The sequence below is a fragment of the Cornus florida genome, unplaced genomic scaffold (assembly GCF_030987335.1).
Source record: "Cornus florida cultivar Cherokee Brave unplaced genomic scaffold, ASM3098733v1 CherokeeBrave_3.0.0_Hap2_Chr01, whole genome shotgun sequence".
NCBI lineage: Eukaryota > Viridiplantae > Streptophyta > Magnoliopsida > Cornales > Cornaceae > Cornus > Cornus florida.
Genome location: NW_026775571.1, coordinates 88,139,288 through 88,145,773, shown reverse-complemented (window position 1 = coordinate 88,145,773; position 6,486 = coordinate 88,139,288).

Genomic DNA, 6,486 nt, shown 5'->3' with positions numbered 1-6,486 from the left:
TAATTATGTAATGAACAATATGAATATTATTCTGTCTAAATTATGTTTATCCCAGATTCAATTACGGGTCGTCCAAAAGTCGCGTTGGAATGTTCAACCCGTTTTTGCATTAAATTGCTGCACAGGGTATTGTTTCCAGTAAATCGTTGACAGACGAGTAATAGAATCTCTCTTAAGCAGAAGGATGACAGAATAGTAACTTACTGTTCACTATATAATATTATAATATTTATACTGTTCAGACCTTAAAGCATTAACAATAATTAACAGACATGTTACAACCATCTTCGTCCTCCTCTTCAGGACTACAGGACAACCAGGATTCAGAACTGGTAAAAAATACTGAAGTAGTGGAATGGACCAATGTTCAAAATAAATTGAACAGATGGACTATCCCTCCAGTAAGTGCAAAAAGCATTTACAAAATCGGAATGCTTAATTTAGCTGATCTATGGACTATCAAGACCATGGAACAGACCATGCAATTAAGCACTAAGGATACAATAATTAAGTTATTGTCTTCCCGTGACCTTCAGAGGCACATGCATAAATATAAGTACATCCATATAGGTTTAATTCAAATTGCTTTTAAACCTTTAACCTTGTTAGGTATGGATGCTTGTATTCAAGCAACCCTTAGGGATGCTCGATGTCTGAAATTTCACCCTTCCTTGATGGGTGCACTGGAAACCAGTCTATGTCATGGACCGGTTTATTTTAATGTCTATCCTAGTCTTAATTTATCTTTAACAGATAAAAATATCCATGAGGCAGTTAGTCTTAGGGTTCAGACTTATGGGTATGATTACTTACCTGGATCGGAAGTGATAAGTGTTATTTATCGCATCCATTACAAAGTCCTTGATACTATGGGTCCCAATGCCATACGCAAAGACTCTAAAGGAGTAACAGCGTTATGGGATACCAACATGTACACATCAAATGTTGCCACAAAAAGGATGATTCCTTGGAGTGAGATAACATTTCCTGAACACTGGACGATTTCTAATGCCGTTCCAGCACAGCCAATTGCTAATCATAGCTTAGACTGTGTTATTCAGGACCAAGATGGTGATGTTTTTCTGAATTTCAGAAAATCCATAGATCTACATAGATCTACATCATCTAAAGGAAGTCATCTTCCTTATCATGTTTCTTGTCCTCCTTCTCGCCATTCGATCTCATCGGATTACCGAAAGGAAGAACTCCCTGGAGCAGTTGATTCCAAGCTCAAGCTGAAAGGAATACAACAATCTCAGAATCAAATTCCAAGAGGAGTCTACGAGAAAGCACCAATAGGTATGTCTCGTCGCCAATTTGGAATTGAATTCAGCCCAACTCCATCTGAAATGGGAATCGGAAATGAATCTGTCAAGGATCAGTTTGATGATCCCACAGACATCAATGACCCTCATGAATATTAGTTTTAATGGATTTTGTCCCTGATAGAATTGCCATTAATACTGAATTTCAACAGGATCAATATAAAGAATTCAGAAATTGGTATTTCAAAAGTTTTGACCAAAATCAATTACAGCTTTTTAAAACCCAATTTTATGAATTTCTACAAGAACGCAAAATGTTTATACCTTTTGTTTCTTGGTTTTACATGACCAATCATTCTCTTGTTAATATAAACATATTGGATGATTTTCTCAAACCGTGGACCACATCTGAAGATAAGGTTTTTCACTCTGTCCATCCTCCCACTGAACATCTAATTCTGAAAAGAATTGACCCTGACAGTGGTGCTAAAGTGGAAGCCAAGGCTTATAGCCAACCCAGAATAATTGATCCATCCTGTAATGCTACGAAAAAAGACATTTCTCATGTTTACAGGCAGAACAATTATACTAATGTTTGCTTACAAACGGTAGGGTCCCAGCTTGGGAGAATTGAAACAGGAATAGACACGGTATTAAATACAATTAATACTAAGTGTATTACTGTTAAAACTTCTCCACCAGAAGCTTCCTTATCCAAAGCATTGGTGAAACCTGCAATTGAAGTTCAAGGCTTCAATCTGACCCATCCTAAGAAGAATGAAGAATTTCTTACTCTTCTTACTCAGAAGATTCAAGGACTCAAAATTCAGACTTTATCCCATGATGAATCTGAAATTGGTTCTGAATCTGAGAATGTGTTACCTCATATTGAGGTATTCCAAAATGATTTTCCTCAGATGCCTGAGTTAAACAGAATTGTCTATGATAAGAATATCCACTCTAATACAGCCCCTGCTCCGAGTCGATATTATTATCCCAAACCTACACCTCAAGATATCTTGTATGAAGAAGATTATTTTCATACACAGAAATCTTTTCATGGCAAAACCATTTATGAATGGAACATAGATGGCAAATCTGATTATCAGATTTACGAGGTTATTCATCAAATGTTGATGTATAGCCACGTTTGTAAAATCAACAACAATACTGACCCAACCATTGCTAAGTTTGTCGTTGCTGGTTTTACAGGAATCCTTAAAGGATGGTGGGATAATGTTCTCACTGACATTCAGAAAGCTGAAATCTTTTCTGCTACCAAGATAGTTAAAGATGAAGCTACTCAACAAACATGACCTACTCCTAATGCGGTTTACACTCTCATTACCACTATTATCCAACATTTTGTTGGCCCGAAAGGTGCTAATAGTGAACGGAGTCGTGAGCTTCTACAGAATCTAAGATGTCCATCTTTAACTCATTTTAGGTGGTATAAAGATGTTTTCCTGGCCAAGGTTCTCCAACTCAATGATGCAAATCATGAGCATTGGAAGGCAAAATTTGTGGATGGTTTACCAACCTTTTTTGCCGAAAGAATCAGGAAAAAGCTTAGAGATATGAATAATGGTATCTCTATCCCTTACAGAAACTATACCTATGGTGGATTAGTCAACATTGTAATCCAGGAAGGTCTAGCTCTCTGTAATGATCTGAAGTTACAATCCCAGTTAAAAGCACAAAGATTAACTGGTAGAAAGGAAGTAGGTGAATTTTGTGATCAATTTGCCTACCAAACTCCTTTATCTTATCCTAATCCTAGGAAAAGAAATAAGGTTGAAAAACCTTATAAAAGGAAGTATTCCAAAAGAAAGAATTATTCAAAGGAAAAGAATAATTCTAAACAGTATACTAAGCCTAAAAGGAAATATATTCCCAAAGCAAAGGGTAAAGGAAAACCCAAGGCTGAGGCTAAATGTTTTAAATGTGGACGTATCGGCCACTATGCAAACAAGTGCAGAACTAAGGAGAAACTCAGTAGTCTTCAAATCGAAGAGGAACTGAGACTTCAATTAAGTAAATTGTTACTTAATACTAGTTCTTCTGAATCAGAATCATCAAGTAATTATGGGGATGTTGTCATGGAATTACAATCTTCTTCTTCCTCTGAAGCAGAGATTGTAAACCCTAGATGTTCTTGTAATCCCTCGCATGATTATTATAAGGCAATTGTTGAGATGAATGGGTTAAGCTTAAATGTTTTAACTTCGACTCAACAATCCTTATTGGATCTTATAGATCATATCCAGGATCCTCAAATCAAGATGAAAGTCTTTGAAATAGGTTCTGCTTTGGCACGATCTAATGAGGATACGGATAATCCAGATTTTCTGCGCGCAGAGAATCATTACAGCATGAAAGAAGTTCTAAGCAGATTAGAACACCAAGGACAAAATTCTCGTCCTGCTAATCTCCCTGATCTCAGAATGGAGATTAATCTTTTAAAAGAAGAAATTCGTCAATTAAAGTCTAGTCAGACTAAGATGGATTTGGAAATTACTCTTTTAAAAGCAAAATCTGCAATTCCATCTTCATCATCCAATGATGAAGTCCCTCAATCAGAAGGTCCTAATTATCTCCAACTCTTGAATCAAGTTACTTACCAAAAATGGTATATCTCTATCAATTTGGTAATTAATCAGGAGTACACAATCACTAATGCAATCGCCTTAGTTGATAGTGGTGCAGACATGAACTGCATACAGGAAGGATTGGTTCCTACTCAATACTTTGAGAAAACCACTCAAGGTCTTACCAGTGCAAGTGGAGGTAAGATGTAGATTAAGTATAAACTTAATCATGTTTTCATTTGTAAAGAAGGCGTTTGTTTACCATCCACCTTCTTACTCATCAGGAATATGGCACAACAGGTTATTTTGGGCACCCCCTTTTTAGCTTTGATTATGCCAATTGGGAAAATTGATTCTCATGGAATATGCTCTAATTTACATGGCCAGTCAATTACTTTCCAGTTTTTGACCCCACCAGTAAATAAGCATATCAATGCTCTTAAAGATAACATTATCTTTAAAGAAAAGCAACTGAATTATTTGCAAAAGAAGGTATCCTCCTTAGCAATTAATCAAAGATTGGTACAACCCACTGAGCAACAGAAGATTGAGACACTACGACAAAATTTTCTAAAGGAAATCTGTAGTGAGATTCCTAATGCTTTTTGGGCCAGAAAGAAACATATTGTTTCTTTACCCTATGAAAAGGGATTTACCGATCGCATGATTCCTTCTAAAGCTAGTCCCAGCCGCATGAAAGCTGACTACTTGGAATTATGTAAAACTGAAATCAGCTCTTTAATGGCTAAAAAGCTTGTCACTACTAGCTACTCCCCCTGGAGTTGCAGAGCTTTTTATGTCAATAAAAATGCTGAAAAAGAACGAGGAATTCCTCGATTGGTTATTGATTATCGGCCACTCAATCTTGCTTTAAGTTGGATCCGATACCCAATTCCCAACATTAAAGATCTTTTAGATAGGTTACAATCTGCTGTAATCTTTTCTAAATTTGATCTTAAATCTGGATATTACCAGGTACAGATTGCAGAAGAAGACAGGTACAAAACAGCCTTTTGCGTACCTTTCGGACAGTATGAATGGACAGTAATGCCATTTGGATTAAAAAATGCCCCTTCAGAATTTCAACATATTTTGAATGACATATTTAATCCTTTTACTGAATTTTCTATTGTTTATATTGATGATATTTTAATATTTTCAAAATCAATTGATCAGCATTATAAACACTTGAAAATTTTCAAAGATGTCATTTACCGAAGTGGTTTAGTAGTTTCTGCTCCTAAACTAAAACTGTTTTTAACTAAGGTCCGATTTCTTGGTCATAAAATTTGTGATGGGAAAATTAGACCTATTAATCGCAGTATTGAGTTTGCTTCTAAATTTCCAGATGAAATAAAGGATAAAACTCAACTTCAAAGATTTCTGGGTAGCTTGAATTATATTCGCAATCACTACAGAGATCTTGCACAGGACACAGCAATTTTGTATACCAGGTTAAGGAAATCTCCTTCCCCATGGACTTTGGAACACACCAAGGCAGTCCAGAGCCAAACAAATTCCTTGCTTAGCTCTAGCTAATTCTTCATGGTTCAAAATTGTGGAAACAGATGCCTCCAATATCGGATACGGTGGTATTCTTAAACAGAAAAATCCGAACACAGGAACAGAGGAGCTTGTTCGCTTCACTTCAGGAACTTGGAAAAATGCACAATTAAATTATTCAACCATAAAAAAGGAAATTCTTTCTTTGGTTCAATGCATTTATAAATTCCAAGATGATTTAATCAATCAGAAATTCTTGTTACGCATTGATTGTAGTGCTGCTAAACAAGTACTGGAAAAAGATGTAAAGAATTTAGTTTCCAAACAGATATTTGCTGGTTGGCAAGCTGATTATCTGCTTTTGATTTTTCTATTGAATATATTAAAGGCAGTTCTAATTCTTTACCTGATTTTCTAACTCGTGAATTTTTGCAGGGTTCATGAATCAGCCCCCCCATGGGCAGGGCCGGGGTAATACTCCAAAGGCTCGTGGCAAAAACAAGGCTAAGGCCAAAGTGGTTATACCACTCACTGATGATCAGTTTCCATATTTGGAGCATGTTGCTGATCTGCTCAAAACTCCTTCTAAAGGAAACAGCAGCTCCCAGCAAAAACAACAGAAACCAACCATGAAAGAGGTTCTTGAACAAGAAACTTCATGGATACCTAATCAAAGGTATATTCAAACAGTATTGGTACTGGATTCCCAAGATGAGCAATGGATGCCAGATCCTTGGGAAGTAAAATCCAGATATTTCCAAACTCAACAATATGCTGCACCGGATGGTCGCCATAGATATATCTATGAAGCCATTCTTACTGAAACTTCCTCTGTGGAGATCAACCACACGAAGCAATTTCCGAATTCCAAAGATAGTCCTCTTACTTATAGTAATGCTATCTTTAAGAGGCTTATACGGCCTAGTGACTGGGGATTAAATCCCAATTTGCCAAGAAAAATATCCTATGGTCACAGTTACAATTATTGGGATTATATCTCAGCTTGGACATATTCGTTCTTTTATCAAAATCTGAAGCATAGGCATTCTTGGTTCTTCAAGATATGTCCTCAATCAGTTAAGGCTGATTTCCCAAACTGGGTTATACCCTGGTGGGCTATATTTGGCCCT